This window comes from Mustela lutreola, chromosome 3, assembly GCF_030435805.1.
Source record: "Mustela lutreola isolate mMusLut2 chromosome 3, mMusLut2.pri, whole genome shotgun sequence".
Classification (NCBI taxonomy): Eukaryota; Metazoa; Chordata; class Mammalia; order Carnivora; family Mustelidae; genus Mustela; species Mustela lutreola.
Genome location: NC_081292.1, coordinates 22,278,556 through 22,299,234, shown reverse-complemented (window position 1 = coordinate 22,299,234; position 20,679 = coordinate 22,278,556). Strand labels below are relative to the sequence as shown.

At 37.5% G+C, this 20,679-nt stretch overlaps 1 long non-coding RNA gene across 1 annotated transcript in view; it reads right to left on the bottom strand.

Annotated features, from left to right (window-relative positions):
- Window positions 1-14,238: 14,238 nt before the first annotated feature.
- LOC131826473 (uncharacterized) overlaps window positions 14,239-20,679 on the bottom strand; it is a 42,502-nt gene continuing 36,061 nt past the window's right edge. Inside the window, exon 3 of the long non-coding RNA XR_009351617.1 lies at window positions 14,239-14,709. This is a non-coding gene — a long non-coding RNA (uncharacterized LOC131826473). The remainder of the gene's footprint in view (window positions 14,710-20,679) is intronic.

Here is a 20,679-nt window from a genome sequence, read left to right as displayed (position 1 = left end):
TATAAGATACAAGGGATATAAAAATGAATGTCTAGTCTCTACCTTCAAGTACCTCAGTCTTCTATGTTATATCATTTAGTGGTCTTTCATAGAGTATTTTATATTTTTAATATGTTTTATAATTTTATACATTTATATATTTTATAATATATTTTTATATTTTGTATTTTATAATTTCATTGCAAGAATTTTGTCACCTATAAACGTCACTTTCAAGCACCCTGTCTCATTATTATTTTATTATTTTTGATGATGCACACTAAATGTGTGTGTGTGTGTGTGTTTTAAGATATTATTTATTTGACAGACAGAGATCACAAGTAGGCAGACAGGCAGGCAGAGGTAGAGAGGAAGGGACGTAGACTCCCCGCTGAGCAGAGAGCCCTATTCAGGGCTCAATCCCAGGACCCTGGGATCATGACCTGAGCCAAAGGCAGAGGCTTTAACCCACTGAGCCACCCAGGTGCCCCCGACTAAATGTGTTCTTTCAAATCTTTGTCATACATTCCATTTCTTCTTTTAAAACCACTTTTAAATCATAGAGGAGAAAACCAGGACCTGTGAATCAATAGTCATGGTCAGTTTCTCCAGCATTTTTCTTTAGCTTTCACAGTCCCTAGCTTCATGGTAAAGAAATAAATTTACGTGTTTAATCCCAAGACTTGGCAGTTCCTATTCTAGATTTTAGGTTCACTGGCAATACTTCACAAGTTTCCTTTGAAGGCAGCATTTCATGTTATCTGAAATTGTTACGAGATGATGAATATGTTGAGCCCAGAAAGCTTTTTATTACATTTCTCTCCAAGATGCTGTCTCCTAAACCAAACAGCATTTCTCTTTGCCCATGTCAAGTCCATATAGGAGAGTCTCTGTAAATGTTGTAAAATTATCAAGGTGCAACAGTCATGGATTATTCCTGGGACAGAGTTTTCTCATTAGCATCTTTTCTTTCTTAGGATTATATTGAATGTAGGTAACTATAGCTGTTTCTCAGGATGGTCCAGAATCAATCATCCTTTATTAGCAAAGGTGCATCTGGTATAAAACTTTTCTTGTACACTACTTTTTCTCTATGGAATCTGTTGGATTTAATTTATGTTAATGTTTTGCTTCAACTGTTGACAGGATCTTAAGTTACAGAATAAAATTTTTAAAACAGGGCAGATTCTTTGTCTACTAGCTCAGGAAGGTCAGGTTCAAAAAGAGGATAGTAGGCGCACCTGGGTGGCTCAGTCGGTTAAGCGTCTGGCTTTTGATTTTGTCTCAGGTCATGATCTCAGGGTCATGAGTCTGAGGGCCACCTTGGGTTCCAAGCTCAGCACGGCGGAGTCTGCTTGTCTTGTTCCGCCCCCTCTGCCCCTCCCTCCGCTCTTACAGGCATGCTCACTCTCTTTCTAAAATGAAATCCTTTTAAAAAAGGATGATAGTAAAAAATTACTTAGTTTATGTGTGAAATAGTATATGGTTTTATTTATTTTTTAATGTTCTGATACTTTACATCTTTATTGTTTTTATCTAGTTCTAGTAGTTTCTAAGGAAGACATTAAAATCTCAAATTATAATTATGGAATTGACTATCGCTCCCTTTATTTCTATCAATTCTTAATGTATTTTAAAACTCTGTTATTAGGCTTACATACATTTATGACTGTTATCACTTCCTAATAAAGATTCCTTTTATTATTATAAAAATGTCTCTATCATTAATAATGATCTTTGTCTTGAATTCTGTTTTATCTGCTATTAATTTCACCACACTCTTCTTATTGTTACTATTCACATGGTATGTATTTTTCTGTCCATTTACTTTTTTTTTTAAAAGATTTTATTTATTTGACAGAGACAGAGACAGCAAGAAAGGGAACACAAGCAGGGGGAGTGGGAGAGGGAGAAGCAGGCTTCCCGCTGAGCAGGGAGTCTGATGCTGGGCTCATCCCAGGACCCTGGGATCATGACATGAGCCAAAGGCAGATGCTTAATGACTGAGCCACCTAGATGCCCCCTGTCATTTACATTTTAAAAAACTAAAAAAAGTTTTGGGGCGCCTGGGTGGCTCAGTGGATTAGATTAAAGCCTCTGCCTTCAGACCATGTCATGATCCCCACATCCGGGGATCAAGCCCCACATCAGGCTCTCTGCTCTTTTAATTCTAATATAGTTAACATGCATTGTTATATTAGTTTCAGATGTACAATATGATGATTCCACAATTCTATACATCTTTATTCATGCTTATCATGGTGAGTGTACTCTCAATCCCCTTCACTTATTTCAGCCATCCGTCCACCCACTTTCCCTCTGATATGCTTTATTTATTTTAAGTGAGTACCCTCAGTTAAAGTTTCTTTTTCAACATTTTTTACTTGAAGCATACTTCAGAATACATGTTTCTCAAAGATACATATAAAACATCCTATCCAAGAAAAATAGAATGCACATTTTCTTCAAATATACACAGAAGAATCCCCTGCTTAAATCAAGTAAAAAGAGACACAGCTAATACTACAAATTTAAGAAGACTGAAATATAACAAGTATGTTTTCCAACCACAATGGTACAAAACTAAAGATCAACAATAAAACACAGCTGGAAAATCTACAGTGTAAATATTAAATATTTAATTTATAAATATTAAATAACACACTACTGCAAAAACAATGGACCAAATCAGAAGTCAAATGGCAAATCAAAATATGTCTCAAAAAAAAAACCACAAATATTCCCAAACCTAGGGGATGCAGCAAAAGCAAATATTACCATGAAATTTATGCTGTAAATGCTCATACTAAAAAAAAGGTTTAAATAAACAACATTACAAGGAATTAGAAAAAGAAGAAAATTAGTTGAAATTTAGTAGAGGAAGGAAATAACAATGGAGAATCAGAAATAAATAAAATAGAGACCAGAATAAACAATAACATAACATTGAAAGTAATGACAGTTTTTTCCAAAAAGATAAAATTGGCAATGATTTAACTACATTAACTAAGGAAAAAAGAGGGAAGACTCGAAAACCAAAATGAGAAATGGAAGAGAAAACAATACAACAGATAACCACAGGAATACATAGTGTGATAACATATTACTATAAACAATTATATATGGACATGTCAGATAACTCAGAGGAAAAACCCAGATAATTCCTAAAAATGCACAATTACCAAGACTGAATCATGCATCTTGAATCCAAGAAGTAGGAAATCTTCTTAGACCAATAATAAGAATTAAAATTGAATTGGGAATCAAAAATCTCTCAGCACTGGGCACTGGACACAGGGTGTTATACAAAACTGATAAAGTACTACATCTGAAACTACATCTGAAACTAATGATTACTGAAAGTTGGTGAATTGGATTTAAATTAAAAAAGAATTCCCAGCACAGAAAGCCCAAATCACATGGTTTCACTGGTGAATTCTACCAAACATTTAAAAAAATGACAAGCTTTATAAAAATCTTACAAATAAGGGAATAGAAGGAACACATTCAAAAACACACCATCAGGACAGTAATAATACTGATACCAAAGCAGGATAAAAACAATACAAGAACAAAAAAGTCTAGTTTGTCCAATATAAGTATTGCTACCTTGAGTTTCCTTTGACACCCATTTGTGTGATAAATGTTTCTCCATCCTGTCACTTTCAACCTGCAGGTGTCTTGTGGTCTAAAACGAGTCTCTTTTAGACAGCGTATAGATGCATCTTTTTTTTTTTTTTAAATTCATTTTGACAATGTCTTTTGATTGGAGGATTTAGTCCATTTACATTTAAAGTAATTATTGATAGAAATTATTTATTGCCGTTTTATTACTTGTTTTGTTGCTGTTTCTGGAGATTTTCTCTGATCATTTCTTGTCTTTGTTGCTTTTGGTCTCCTTTGCATTCAAAGGTCCCTTTTAATATTTCTTGCAGGGCTGGTTTAGTGGTCACAAGCTTCTTTAGTTTTTGTTTGCCAGGGAAACTCTTTACTGTTCTGAATGAGAGCCTTGCTGGATAGAGTATACTTCGCTGTAGATTTTCACTACTATTCACTACTTAGCTATAGATTTTCACACTCACCACTCTCAACATATCACGCCACTCCCTTCTAGCTCACCAAGTATCTGTTGAGAAATCTCTAGCTAGCTGTATGGATTTCCTTTTGTAAGATAAGGATTTCTTTTGTGTTGCTGCTTTTAAGATTTTTTATCCCTATATTTTATAAATTTAATTACAGTATGTCTTGGGGTTGGTCGCTTTTGTTGATTTTGGTGTGAGTTCTCTGTGCCTCCTGGGTCTGAATGTCTGTGTCCTTCCCCAGATTAGGGAAGTTTTCTGCTATTATTTCTTGAAATAAATTTTCTGCCTTCTCTTCTCTCTCTTCTTCTGTGACTCCAATAATATGAATATTATTTGATGGAGTCACTGAGTTCCCTAAATCTATTCTTGTGTTGCATAATTCTTCTCTCTTTTGTTCAGCTTCATTATTTTATCTTCTAGGTCAGTAATTTATCCCTCTGCTTTTTCCAGCCTGCTGTTCATTGCATGAAGCCTGTTTCCAATCTCACTTATTCCTCATCTATGATTGATTCTTTTTTAACTCTTTTATCTCTTGTAAGGGTCTCACTGATATCTTTTCTCAAGCCAATGAATAGCCTTATGATTGTTGGTTTAAATTCTCCATTAGTCATGTTAACTTTTACCTATTTTGCTTAGATCTCTGGCTATGGCCTTATGTTGTTCTCTCATTTGGGATAAATTCCTCCATCTTGGAATTTTGTCTAAATCTCTTCTCTGTGTTAGAAGACCTAGCTATGTCTCCTGCTCCTGAAAGTAATGGCCTTATGAAAAAGACAAGGTCATGTAGTGCTCAGGCTCTGATACTTCAGGGAGTCTCCAGTGTGTGCTGTATGTGCTCCCCGTTTTGGCTGCTCTATCCTTTAGGACAATTATTTTCAGAGGTTCTCCTTGCCTGCTGTGGGCAGTGTTTGGTCCCTGGCCTAAATGTGGTGATTTTTAACCAGGTGTGCTCTGGTGGGCTTGTGAAATGACACCTGACACCAACTCTACCAGTACTGAGACCCTCTAGAACTCTGGTCAGGAGATACGATGTGAGCAGGGCTTTGTACTGGTCTTCTGGGTAGGGGACCACCACACTGGGACTGAAGCAAGCTTGACTGAAAAGGGCAGTCCCTCCACAGTGCAGAGAGGTGGGCTTGGTGTAAGCAAGTTAGGCAGCCAGTGTCAGAGCTGCACTGCTTCTTGCAGGTGGCTCTGTGTTTATGCTGAGAGAGGGGTGAGGGAAATGGCACCAGTCAGGTCCTTTGTTTCCAGAGAGGCATCTCCATGAATTATGCCTCTCAGGAAAGTGCTCCTTGACTAGTGAATAATCTCCCCACTGTGTGCCCCAGGCATTCTTCAGATTGTGGTTTTCATGCTGTCTGCCCCTGGACTGATTGCCTGCCTTCTCTTTAGGAACAAGACAGTGCCCTCCAGGCTCTATACCAGCCAAGCTCACTGACCTTTAAAGCTCCCAGCTTTAAGCCCTGTTGGTTTTAAGAACTCAAGAAATTCAGCCCCTCTCACTTTCCAAGCCAATGACTGAGAAAATGTCCTCCTTTTGCATTCTCCTGTGTACTCCTCTCCTTGCCCTCTTCTGTAACCATGGCTCTCTCTCCTCCACAGCACTCACCATCTGTTTCTCCCATAAACCGCATCTCTGTACTTCCTTCTTTGATGTGGCCTCTTTTCTCCCTTTATTTGTTGTTCTGTCTGTCTTCAGGCCAATTTATGGGGTATTTAGGATGATCTGATAGTTATTTAGTTGTGTTCATGGGACAAGATGAGCCTAGGGTCTTTCTATTCTGCTGCCATCTTGTTATTCCATTTGTGGCTATATTTTTAAAGAGCACCATTATCCTTTAGAGATCCATAATAAAATATTTACATGTTAAATGACAGGATGTTTGGCAGGTATTTCAGAATAATCCCCAAAAAGTAGGTAGAGGAGTGGGTAGGATTATAAATAAAACAGGATTGGCTGTGAGTTGATAGTTGTTGAATATGTGAAGTGTATATAAAGGATCACTTTATCCCTTTACCTTTGCATATGCTTAAAATACTGAAAAATTTAAAAAAGTAAAAATAGGAGACATGAATAATTTTAACCTTAAATAAACAAATTTCCAAAGATTTACAGAATGTTTTTCAAACAGCATTTACTGTCAGCCATTTGGAATTTATTAAAGTACATTCATATATACATATATATCTACCCAATTTGAAAAGTTATACATCTCTTTCATTCATCAACAATCAATTAGAAATGGGATTTCTCATTCACACACCTTGCTGTTAGCACAGACCCTTTATCTATTCTCTCACTATGGGAAGGAGAACTGAGGTGAAATCTACCTGATATTTTAAGCAATAAATTTTGAAATAAATTAGTTAGTCTGATGGTCTTTCATGCCTTATGTTGCTTCCCTACTGTCATCATTTTTTTTTTTTTTAATCATAGTGAGACCATGACTACCAGAGGCAATGGTGGTTCATGATTTCATCTGTTAAGGATCTAGCCCATCAATGGTGATCTTAATTTTTTCATCCTGAGGTGAGCTCCGCCAGCCTTTGTGTCTGTCTGGTAACCATACATCCAATCATCCATTCAACAAGTATCTTTTTGATAAAATGTTATGTGAAGGCAAGATTTCCCATATTTTAAAAACTTATTCTTCCCTTCATATCCCCTTACAGTTACTCTACTCAGTTTCCCTTTAGAACAAAACATCTTGAAAGAATTGGTTTTGTTTTCCACCTTCAATTCCTTCCCTTCCACAATTTATCTTTTTATTGTGGTAAAATACATATAAAATTCACCATTCTGGCCATTTTGTGGTGTATAATTCAGTGGCATTAGTGCATTCACAGTGTTGTACAACCATCACTACTATCTAGAATATTTTCATCACCCCAAAAGAGAACCCCATACCCATCCAGCAGTCATTTCCTATTTTCTCTTCCCTCCAGCCCCCAGAAAACACTAATCCAAGGATTTTCTTATTCTGGATATTTCATATAAAAGGAATTACACAATATATGACATTTTTCTTGACTTATTCTCTCTTTTTAAAAAAGATTTTATTTATTTATTTGACAGAGAGAGAGATCACATGTTGGCAGAGAGGCAGGAAGCGAGAGGGGGGGAAGCAGGCTCCCCACTAAGTGGAGAGCCCAGTGTCGGGCTTGATCCCAGGACCCTGAGATCATGACCTGAGCCAAAGGCAGAGGCTTAATCCACTGAGCCACCAGGTGCCCTTCTTGTCTTATTCTCTAACTTAGCAGAATGTTTTCTAGATTTATCCACATTGTCGTTGTGTACTTACTTCACTCCTTTCTATGACTGAACAATGTTCCAGATATACCATATTTTGTTTATCCATTCATAAGTTGATGAACATTTGGATTGATACCACCTTCTGTCGATTGTGAATAATGTTGCTATGAACATTTGTGTACAAATATTTGTTTGAATACTTGTTTTCAATTCTTTTGCATATATGCTGAGGAGTAGAACTGCTAAGTCACATGATAATTACTGAGGCCCAGTGAGTCTCTGTCCCAGTGTCTGCGCTATTTTAGATTCTTACCAGCGATGTACCAGAGTTCCAGTATCTTTATATCTTTACCAACACTAGTTATTTTATGTTACATTTAAAAAAAAATTATCTGAGTGGATATGAAGTGATATCTCATTATGATTTTAATTTGTAGTTTCCTAATGACATTAGTCATTTTTTTCATGTGCTTGTTGGCCATTTATATATCTTCTTTGAAGGATGTCTATTCTAATACTTTGTCCATCTTTAATTGGGTTGTCTTTTTGTTGAGCTGTATGAATTCTTAAAATATTCTGAATAATAGATCCTTATCAGATACATGATTTGCAAATAGTTTCTCTATGATTGGTCATTCTAAGACAGTGCAGAGCCTAAGGATCTCTAAAGTTCTGATATTCAATAGCATGGGCTTAAAGTATAGATTAAAAACTGTAGTTTGCCTATAGTCTCATTATTAACAGAAATAAAAAATATTTCAAATTCTTCAGTTGTAAGCCATAGTAGGATCTATTTCTAATACCCAACACTTCCCCGAATATTGAAGTATTTAGATAAGCAATTTGATTCTCAGACTGATACTGGAAATATTGTCTTGGACTACAATTAAAATGAATGTTAATGGGTTTAAGGAAGAACACCACAACTGAAATTCAATGTTTTTGAGTTTTTCCTGTTGCTGGACCTTGGTGAAATAATATATATTGATTAAATTTAATGTACTGGATTACCAGGCTTGGAAATTTGGCCTGACATTACAACTGATATTTGCAAGTCAATAGACTCTTGACATTTTGTGAAATAAAGATACCACATGCAGAAGTCTTATAAATGTCCTAGAGATGACCTGTCGATCAGGGTCTAACCAGGAGATAGAAATCACTTAGTAATTTGAGTAGTACATTTTAATATAAAGAATTAGTTTCATAATGAACTAATAATGAATTTATAGCATGGAATTAACTACTAAGGGATTTAATAGTTAATAGTTAACTAATAACAAAAGATTAACGACTAAGCAATAAAGAGAACTCAGAATACAAGAACAGTAGACACAGGGAACAGCTGTTACATCTACAGCTGAGGGCCAGTAGCCATGGAATGAAAAGAAAGGAGGCCAACACTGATACCCAGACCATGGTGGAGAGGGTGCGGCTGTGGCCTACTTAATGGCAGAGAAGTCTACTGCAGTGTTACCAGTCATGGCTGACTAGAAACCGCCAGTTGGGGCACCAATGAAACTAGCTGGTAATCAGTATTCTGAGACATTGAGGAAACTCATTGGGAAGCTCCCCTCTGAGGTGCTAGTGAGACTTGGCAGTGGTCCTGGCAAAACTTGCTGGAGCATGAACACTTCTAGGTGTCCCACAGGTTGCTTGCTTTTAAGGGTTGTGGGAGCAGAGTGCCTGGGTGGCCGGTTGGTTGAATTTCAGCTTTCAGCTCAGGTCATGATCCCAGGGTCCTGGGATCCAGTCCTGCACCTGGCTCCCGGCTCAGCAGAGAGTCTGCTTCTCGCTCTCCCTCTGCTCTTCCACCCTCTTATGCTCTCTCTCTCTCTCAAATAAATGAATCATTAAAAAAAAAAAGGGTTGTGAAAGCAAACCAGCAACCCCCCTCTTCCCTGCCACCTGGACATTCTCCAAGAATGTCCCTTCTACGCTCCCCGCTGACAAAGCAGGACATTGCACCAGCTGCTGAAGGGGAGATGTTCACATAGTTCAGCTCCTGTGTCACAGAGCAAGACCAGGAAAGGTGGATTTGGACTGATAACTGGCACACATGGTGTTTTGAGAGAAGAATCCAGGAAAAAATATGGTTGATGCGGAAAAAACACAAAGGTAGTTATTTGTGCAATACATGATGGCACGGTGATTAATTTGAGTACTAAAGTTTAGCCGTAGCTGAACCAGGAAACGTGTAATAATTAAAAAATAGATATGTTGAGGATTATCTGAATTTGTGAGCCAAAAGTTCCCCAAACAGGAAATTCTCTTTTGCAGCAGACCCAAAAGCAATGCCAAAAGCAGGTTGGTACAATGAAGAATGAATCAATAGCACATGTTCAAGATAAAGTGTTGTATTAAATGAAGAACTGCAGATATCAGCAAGCAGAAGACTTTTTTGTTTTTTTGTTTTGTCTGGGAGTGCTGTGGCAAAGAGGACTTGAAATTAGACCAGGCCTGTTTATGAGGATAAAAGATAATTTTTTCCTTTTAGATGTGTATCAATTAAGAATACATTTTTATCCCCTGAAATTAATAAATGACCTTTTTTTTTCCTGTGAGTAATAAATAACAGTGGCTGCAGGAATAAAGAATAAGACATCTAATTATTTCATATAATGAAACATCTGGAAGAGGAAGCTCCTTGATGACCTCAAAGACCCATATCTTTTAATCTTTCTGCTCTTTCATCCTTAAAATATTGGCTTGTGGCTTCATGGTTGGAACATAGCATCTGTTGCCCCTGGTATCACTTCAGCATTTAAGACAAGATGAAGGAAGAAAGGAGTTGCTATGTCCACTTGTGCTCAGTAGACATTATTGCCATCAAACTGTTGGGACAAAAAGTTTATTGAACCACTGTGTGTGTGGCAATGTGTCAGGCTGTGGAATTTAATGATTTAATAAAATGTACATTGTGGGCCCTTCCTACAGATCCAGATATGAGACTTATCCTTCCTAGGGTTTCAGTTTCTACCCTATACACGCTTGACTTTGCATAGCAGAGTCTTTCTCCAACCCCGACACACTTTCAGGCAATTCCTCTGCCTTGAGTCTAACTGGTACATCCTAGCAGTTATCTTATTTATTTATTCTTATTATATAATGTTTTAAGGATAACTTTTTGTTTTGTTTTAGATTTTATATATTTGAAAGAGCCACCAGGGTGGCTCAGTCGTTAAGCATCTGCCTTCGGCCCAGGTCCTGATCCCAGGGTCCTGAGATTGAGCCCTGCCTGGGGCTCCCTGCTCTGCAGGGGGCTTGCTTCTCCCTCTTCCACTCCCCCTGCTTGTGTTCCCTCTCTGTCTCTCTCTGTCTCTCTCTGTCAAATAAATAAATAAATAAAAGGGAGAGAGAGAGAGAGAGAACAGGGGGAGGGAAAGGGAGGGGCAGAGGGAGAGGGAGACATGCAGACTCACCGTTGAGCAAGGAGCCTAACTCAGGGCTCAATCCCAGGACCCTGAGATCATGACCTGAGCCAAAGGCAGAGAAGTTTAACCAACTTAGCCACCCAGGCACCCCAAGGATGACTTTTTTGTAATGGGTTTTCATGATACAGTTTACTACTACAAAATCTTTTTTTTAAATATAATTTCTATTGGGAAGCCTGGGTTGCTCAGTTGGTTAAGTGTCTGACTCTTGGTTTTGGCTCAAGTCATGATCTCCTGGGTTATAAGATTGAGCCCCGGGTCTGACCATGCTCAGTGGGGAGTCTGCTTTAAGTTTCTCTCCCTCTGCCTCTCCCCCACTCACACACTCTGTCTCTCTATCAAATAAATCTTTATATATATCTATTTATATGTATAATTTATATATATTTAAAGATTCATTTACAAATAAACATTAATTTATATATTTATTTATATAATTTATATAATATAAATATGGCTTTATATATTTATTTATATGATATATTTATATAAATTATATTTATAATTATATGTATATATGTATAATTTCTATTGATGGTAGGAAAGATTTTATTCTCACCCTCCTCTGTATTCCTCCTTTTTTTTTTTTTTTTAAAGATTTTATTTATTTATCAGAGAGAGAGTGGGAGAGAGTGAGCACAGGCAGACAGAATGGCAGGCAGAGGCAGAGGGAGAAGCAGGCTCCCCGCTGAGCAAGGAGCCCGATGTGGGACTCGATCCCAGGACGCTGGGATCATGACCTGAGCCGAAGGCAGCTGCTTAACCAACTGAGCCACTCAGGCGTCCCTGTATTCCTCCTTTTAAACCTAATAAGTTATTATGCTAAATAATATGAAAGTGCCATTTTTCAGAGGTATTTTCTTTGTTGTTAGAGTCTAATTTCAATGTAAGCAATGGGATATTTATGGTTGGTTTTTATGGCAAAACCAGAATATCTCTTAATAACCTTTACTAATGACTATTTCTTATTATCTATTTTATGATTTTAGAAGGGCTGTTCTTCTGTAATTTCTTGGACCAATTCTTAAAAACTCATGGAATACTCTTCAAGGAAACAGAAAAAACAGTATGTTAAAAGTGCAATATAGTTAACACATGGTATTTGACAACCTTGTGTTACTGAGCTTCAAGTATCCCTGAAAAAATGTTGCTCTTATTCATCCTCTGATACCTTCCACTTCATTTGTTTTCTTTATTATGTAATCCCCTCTTAATAAGTTTGTTTCTTCAGAGGAGTAGCCCCTCCTTGGCTTTCTGAATAACACTATATAAATTATGGAGAGGATTTCCCCCCATGATGTTTTTTCTGAGATGGTTTTCTCTCTAAAAATGTTTTCAGTTTCAAAAGCAAACTTTACAGATCCATGAAAAATAACTAGACACCAAAACAGTTTAACTGGTTCAACAGAATGTGCAAAATACAGGAAGCAACAGCTAGATTCTGTCTTTCATTGTCCCAAATCACACAAGTCATCAACTGAGTAATCAGAAAAGAAAAACAAGCCATTTTAGTTGTAAGAAGATCTGAATCTATAATATGCACTGTGAACCCACACAGATGTTTCATAACCAAACCAAGCTGATTTTTGTGACTCAATTTGAGTTTCCCAGTACAACATATATTGAAAATTCCACAATAATATCATACAGGATACATTATGTAAAACACTCAGATACTGAGATGCAAAATTTTTTGCCTCTTGGGAGCGGTCTTAACAGGCATCAGTAGCAGGAATAAGCTATTCCAGGCAGAGGGCTGGGCTGGAAAGAATTTACGTATTCATCGGTTCCAGAAATTGATGTTTCTGAGGGATTAGTAGGAGGAATTGCTGGGACTGAGTAAGTTTTAACTATTCTGAGTCATTGAAAGAAGAATCTAGAAATGTTCATTTTGTTTGTTGGATCACATAACTTGAGCTTGACTTATTGCTATCCTCTAGTGTTCCTGATGTTCAGCTTTCTTGTCATAAAATGGGGACATACTACTAGTCAGTGTATAATCGGAAACATCCAGATAATCTAAGGCAAATGAGACAGATTGTGGAGAAGGGCTGTGGCTCTCAGAATATCAGCTGAGAACCACTCTCTAAGAAAAAATCATCTCTGCCACTATGAGGAAGCTGACAATTCAGAAAAGCATTGTTGGGACACTTGGTTCTATAATCACACCGCCTTGGCTTTGGACTGGAGTTGGAAGCTGCCACAAGCATTAGTACTCCAGAGCCAGACCACACCTACTAAATCCATTCCAGCACAACGGATGTTGCTGGTGGCATCCTCATCTTCTTTCTTTTTTATTTACTAAATGAATGTAACACACATTGAATACTGACTACAATAAATGAGTAAAATATTTGTCATGTTAGAGAGGGATAAGCACAGGGGACAAAAATAGCGCAAGAATTGTAGAGAGTATTGAGTGGGTGAGGGAAGGTCGCTCTCCCCCGCCCCAAGAAAGTGATAGTGAAGATTTGAAGGAAGTAAGAGGATGAGCCTTGTGGGTGTTCAGGGAAAGGGGACAAGGTGGGAAGGCTCTGAGTTAGAAGCTTCCCTAAAGTTCCAAGGAGCAGTAAGGAGACCAGAATGGCTGGATAAAGTGGAGAGATGAGCCCTTTGTCAGAGATTCACACTTATTCCAGAGTAGAAATTTCTTCAGATATTTCCTGTGTAATTAATCACTTGGCTTGCTATATTAATTGTATGTATTTTAAGTCAGGATGTTCAAAGATTTGAATAGTATTCAAATTAATATATGTTTCTTGAGATGAAAGAACAGATCTACTCATACCAATATATTTCAAGCCACTGCGCTTTCAAATAACACAGTGTGCTATTAAAGACGTCATAAGTAGTTTGGTACTTTTTTCCTTATTTGTTTTAGATGTGATCAATGAAAAATTTTAAAATACATGTCTTTGATGTAACATTTTTGTGCGAAGAATTAATGAGTTACATTATTAAATCTATCATTTAGGGGCTTCTCACAACAGACTTCATCTTTTTATTTATAAGCATACAATGTATTATTTGCCCCAGGGGACAGTTCTGTGAATCATCAGGCTTACACACTTCACAGCACTCACCATAGCACATACCCTTCCCAAGGTCCATAACCCCACCACCCTCTCCCTACCCCTCTTCCCCCAGCAGCCTTCAGTTTGTTTTGGGAGATTAAGAGTCTCTTACATTTTTTCTCCCTCCTGATCCCATCTTGTTTCATTTTCTCCTTCCCTACCCCTGAAACCTCCCACTTTGCCTCTCAAATTCCTCATATCAGGGAGATCATATGATAATTATCTTTCTCTGATTGACTTATTTCACTCAACATAATACCCTCTAGTTCCATTCACATCGTTGCAAATGGCAAGATTTCATTTCTTTTGATGGCTGCATAGTATTCCACTGAGTATTTATACCACATCTTCTTTATCCATTCATCTGTTGATGGACATCTAGATTCTTTCCATAGTTTGGCTATTGTGGGCATTGCTGCTATAAACATTCGGGTGCACGTGCCCCTTTGGATCACTACATCTGTATCTTTGGAGTAAATTCCCAGTAGTGTGATTGCTGAGTTGTAGGGTAGCTCTATTTTCAACTTTTTGAGGACCCTCCATGCTGTTTTCCAGAGTGGTTGCACCAGCTTGCATTCCCACCAACAGTGTAGGAGGGTTCCTCTTTCTCTGCATCCTCGCCAGCATCTGTCATTTCCTGACTTGTTAATTTTAGCCATTCTGACTGGTGTGAGGTGGTATCTCATTGTGGTTTTGATTTGTATTTCCCTGATGCCAAGTGATGTGGAGCAGTTTTTCATGTGAACAGACTTCATCTTTATTACAGTACAGCTATTACATCTAAAGAAAATCTGCATATAAGTTGTCAGATGCATCACAGAAACATGTCTTAATGGTGGAGAATAGTAGGTAGGTTTGACACACTACCTCTTTTCAATGGAAAGCTAAAAGGGAGAAAATAAATTCATTTCTGTAGGAGACATCAGCTTACATTTATCTTTTTATGACAAATACTCTGCCCTCACAAATAGTATACATATTCTATGAATATTAGTTTCTGTCTGAGACAAAAGAGATCTTACTGTAAAAACCACTGTCATTTTAATTGTGTACAGGTCTAGGGATTAAAAGAGACATGTGGAAGGTGGGCTGGGAAGAAGACTACTCAGAAGACACATGAGGGAGTAAGCATTTGAGCAGGAGTTCTCAGCCTTGGCATTATTGTCATTTTTGGCTGGATAATTCTTTGTTGTGGCAGCCTTCCAGTGCCTAGGACCTTTATAGCAGTATCTCTGGGCTCTACCTACTAGATGCCAGTAACCTCTCCCTTCCCCTCCCTAAATGTCAACCCAAAATGTCTCTAGGCATAGCCAAATATCTCCTGGGGGCAAAAATACCCCAGGTTGAGGACCACAGAGTTAGTCAGAGGAGTGATACAATTTTTTAAAGTTGATCTGAGCTTGAAATCTGGAAGAGACAACTTATGGTTATTGGGAGCAGGAGAACTCACAGAAGAGAGACATAGTGATTAAAAACTGGATCTCAGAGATAGTTTTAGTATTAACTACAACTCTAGTTAAATAATTATTGGTCATAATTTCTATTTTAGTATGTGTTTCTCAGACTAGACTGTAAGATACCGGAAGGCAGAGACTGTGTCTCTCACTGTCAGACTCACATCACAATCCTAAAGTCAGTCAGTCGCCAGGTATTTATTGCATTGCTATTATAGGTTTAGCAATAGGCTACTGCACTTTTGAAATAAAAGTGAGGATTTAGGCTTGAGTTCTTAGAATAGATTATTACATAATTGCACAGAAAAGAACTATTGTGTATGAAGCAATAAGAAGCCATGAACTTGGGGCATCTGGGTGGCTCAGTTGTTAAGCATCTGCCTCTGGCTCGGGTCATGATCCCAGGGTCCTGGGATCAAGCCCTGCTGTGGGCTCCCTGTTCAGCGGGAAGCCTGCTTCTCCCTCTCCCACTCCTACTGCTTGTGTTTCCTCTTTTGCTGTGTCTCTCTCTGTCAAATAAATATATAAAATCATTAAAAAAAAAAAGCCATGAACTCGATTGTATTAGGGACCCTTGTTAAAAGAGAGAGAAGAATATACTAGACTTTCAGTGAGGGAGAAGGACTGAGCTGCCACTTGATGAATGCATAGGTGGGTGGAAGAAAAACAAAAAAACAAAAAAACAAAAACAGGAATGAGAGAGCCAGATATGGTGAACAGCATAAGCAAAGTTCCACCAATGGTGGCCAATGTTTATGGGTAACAGGAGTTTGTATTATCACAATATGACTTTGTTTTGGGCACTGTAAAGCTAAAAAGGGGTCTTTGCTGCCACATATAAGTCTAACAGACAGACAACTAAAAGGAGGTATCCTCTATGTATATGACACCAGAATCCTCATGAGAAGATACAGGTAAAGACATACTTTTGGAGACTGAAAGACACTAGGCATAAGACAATGGAAAAAAAAAAAAGGCAGCAAAAGAAAGGCAGGTATAGTATTTGACACTTTTCCATTTCTTCTTCTCTGGGTCAGAGAAGAAGAAATCAAAAAGGAAGGAGGAGAACCAAGAAAATCCAGGGTCAAAGCATGTTTAGAAAGTGAATGATGTGTAATCCTTAGGATTTCCTATTACTCTGTGAAATACAAAGGAGTCCAAGCCAGTTTGGGGAACCCCTGAAGTCATCAGGCCCGAGTAATGTTATCAGGAAGAGGAGGAACTCAAACTTGGCTCAAACTTGGCCAAGCAGTTCTCAAGGCTCCAAAATGTCATGAGGGCGATTCAGTTATTCTGTAGCTCATATTTCTCTTCGTGGCTACAGCATGGGCGGGTTACACTTGGTAACAATCTTTATAGGAAAACAATGCAATTAATAAAAGGAATGGCTGTAAAAGGGTGAGTGTAGAAGGACAAAGACTCACATGCTCAATGGACAATGGGATCCAACATGGATCATAATAATGTTCTTGAAACATGTCCAGTGGGACAATGAGCTAGAGGAGCACAAATGTCTCTTCTCTTGTACCCACCATTACAGCATCGCACACAGTATTTTCACTGCCCCCCAAATCTTGTGCTGTATCTATCCATCCCTCCTCTCCCTTCAACCCCTGGTAATGCCTGATGTTTTTACCGTGTCCATAGTTTTGCCTTTTCCAGAATGCCAGATAGCTGGAATCATCCAGTATAGAACGTTTACAGAGTGGCCTCTTTCACTTAGTAATATATTTAAGGTTCCTCTGTGTCTTTTCATTGTGGCTTGACAGCTCTTTTTTCTAAAGTGCTGAAAAATATTCTACTATCTGGATGTACCGGCGTATTTATCCCTTCACCTACTGAAGCAAATTTTGGCTGCTTCCAAATTTTGGCAATTAAATATAAAGCTGCTATAAACACATCTGTGTACAGGTTTTTGTGTGGGCATAAGTTTTTAAATTCGCTGGGTAAGTACCAAGGAGCATGACAGCTGGATTGATGGTAAGACTATGTTTAGTTTTGTAAGAAGCCACCACACTGTCTTCCAAAATGTCTGTGCCACTTTGCATTCCTACCAGCAGTGAAAGTTGTTCCACATCCTCACCACCATTTGGCTTGTCAATGGATTTTGACCATTTTAATATGTGCACGGTGGTATCTCATTTTAATTTGCATTTCCCTGATAACATATGATGTGGAGCATCTTTTTATATGTTTATTTGTCGTTGTGAATTTTCTTTGGTGAGGTGTGTATTAAAATCCTTGGCTCATTTTTTAATCAGGTACTTTTCTTATTGTTGAGTTAAAGAGTTCTTTGTATATTTTGGGTAACACTCCTTTATCAGATATGTATTTTGCAAATATTCCCTGTCATGTTTATCTTTTTATTGTCTTGATAATGTCTTGCAGAACATTAAAGGTTAACTTTAATAAAGTGCAGCTTTATTTATTTTCATAGATTGTGCCTTTGTTGGTTTATCTAAAAAGCCATCAACAAACTGAAGATCATTTTCTTATAGTTTTGTGGTTTACATTTAGGTCTTTAATCCATGTTAAGTTAATTGTTGTGAAGAGTTTAAGTTCCACCTCTTCTTCCCCCTTCTCCTCCTTCCCTCTCTCTTTCCTTTCTCTCTCTCTCCCTTTTATTTATTTATTTATTATTTATTTATTTATTTATTTATTTATTTATTTATGGCTATCTACTCATTTCAGACCCTTTTGTTGAAAACCCAAGCACATTTTAGGTGTTAATTTATTTAATACTTTTGAAAACCTTATGAATTAAGTCCCCTCATCATCCCCCTTTTACTGATAGCAGAGAGGTTTAGTAACTTATCCAAGGTTACTAGAATAGGGTGGAGGTTGTATTTAATTCTTGAAAATCTAGGTTCGTAGACTGCAATTTTAACTACTGGGCTAATGTTGTTAATTCTTGTCAGTAGTTGTAATCATGAGATTGATAATCACTGCTATTCTTGAGTATTTTCTATTTTATTAGAGGAGCTTTGATCGGTGGTGAGTGAAAGACATGACACCATTTAGTTTCTCGAAAGAAATAAACTATTTTATGCATGTATTATGTTAACTCCACACATTTTATCTATATTTATATATTTATATTTATCTATATACATATATTTATTTTGCTATAGTTAATATTTTTATCCCATATAACAGATAAGAGAAACTGAGAGTTAAGGAGGTTTAAGTATTTGCTATAAGTAGCAGGCACACTCTTTGAACTGAGGTCTGTCTGACGCCATAACCATGTGCTCAACTGTCAGGTAATACTTGGCTTTTGGAAATTTAATTTTACCAGTGGTCTCTGCTCCATCCTGCAGGTCTTTCCCAATAAAAGGAAATAAAAATTCTGCCTGAAGTCTAAGATTGGATCAAGAATCCAGTGTCTCCTTTAAATTGTGCAGTTCCAGCACATCTAATAGGGTTTTACAACTCATCCCCGATGACATTTATTATTCTTGTTCCAAATACAGACCATAGAGACCAAGTAGTCCACTTTAGGAAATACAGGACAGCGGGAGTCTTTGGGTTTTCTAATGGGAAAGTGGAGGAGCCAGCGATGACTTCCCATGTTCCCATACATATTACTGGTGCTTGCATTCATGTGGTTGAATCCATAAATTTATAGAAAATTATACTCATTTTTTTTCATCTCAGAAGTTGAAAGTTTCCAAGTAGGAGAGCGAATTGACTTTCATGTAATTTTCTTAGTTCATTTATGTTGAGAAGCCTTTTACTGTCTGAAGTTTTCTGAGTGTAGCTCAGAGGCAAATGAATCTTTCACTTTAAGTAGCATGAAACATCTTGGAGTTAGTTCTTATCTGTTAAATTAATAGTTCATGGAACTCTAGTTCTGTAGAGTTTGTCCTAAATTCAGGGTTGAAGGAAAGTCCTTTTCCCTGATGGAAAAAACCTTTGCTGCTATGCTGAGATTGGTTTTGCCGAAGACCACAGTTTGTTCATTGATTTAATTAGGTGATTCTCATTCTATTTTACTTTAAGATGTCTGTATGGGATTAAGTGAATTTTTTTTTTTTTTAACACATGCGATACAGACAAAAATCAGTTCCCAGCCAATATCAGAAATTGTTGATTCAGTCATTAGACTGCCAGGCTGAAGTGACCTGAGATTGAGGTATTTTCAGGAGTGCTGTTCAGATGATAAAAATTAAACAACGTTCCATGCAAGTTCATCCTTTTATATTAATCATTTTGCCTTTTAGAATTCAAAACAAATGGTAAACATGAAATTCTGTATTAAACACTTTCTATAATAAATACTCCGGTAGACATTTTCTATGCAGACTTTCTTTTTTAAGATTTTATTTATTTGACAGAGATCACAAATAGGCAGAGAGACAGGCAAAGTGGGCGGGGAAGCAGGCTCCCCGCTGAGCAGAGAATCCTATGCGGGGCTTGATCCCAGAACCCTGGGATCATGACCTGAGCCGAAGGCAGAGGCTTTAACCCACTGAGCCACCTAGGTGCCTCTGTCTGTAGTTAACTTCTTATTGGTGAATTTTTGGTTCATCTTAGTTCATGTAGGTCTTTTAAAAAAAAATTTCATTAAAACTATCATCTGGAAATTTTTCGGCTATCACTTTATCCAAGTCATTAACAATAAACAGTGAAGCAAATAAGAAATGTTAACTAGACAGCACCAAGGACAGAGTCAATATTTAGTTCAAGCAGTTGGATTGATTCTGTTACCATGTGTATATATACATGGACTCGACTTTAGCATTAACACAGCCTTTTCTGACTTACAAAAGTCTAATCCATTAAAGAAGATATGGTATATATACAATGGAACACTATGTAGCCATCCAAAGAAATGAAATCTTGCTATTTGTGATGACATGGATGGAACTAGAGGGTATTATGCTTAGCAAATTAAGTCAATCAGAGAAAGACAATTATCATATGATCTCCCTGATATGAGGAAGTAGAGATGCAACGTGGGGGGTTTTGGGAGGTAGGAAAAGAATAAATGAAACAAGATGGGATCGGGAGGGAGACAAACCATAGGTGACCCTTAGTCTCACAAAAGAAACTGAGGGTGACCGGGGGGAGCGGGGGTAGGAAGAGGGTGGTGGGGTTATGGACATTGGGGAGGGTATGTGATATGGTGAGTGCTGTGAAGTGTGTAAACCTGGCGATTCACAGACCTGTACCCCTGGGGCTAAAAATACAATATATGTTTATTAAAAAAAATAAAAAAAATTAAAAAATTAAAAAAAGTCTAATCCATCATATACCAGAATGTCAATGGGTTGTTATAAGAAAAGATTTATATGCTGTGACTAATGTTATCATCGTGTCCACCAGCTGAAATTACCCTTTGTATTATCAAATAACTGGGACTTTAACTCAGTCAGTCACAAAGTTGCTTTTTTGAGA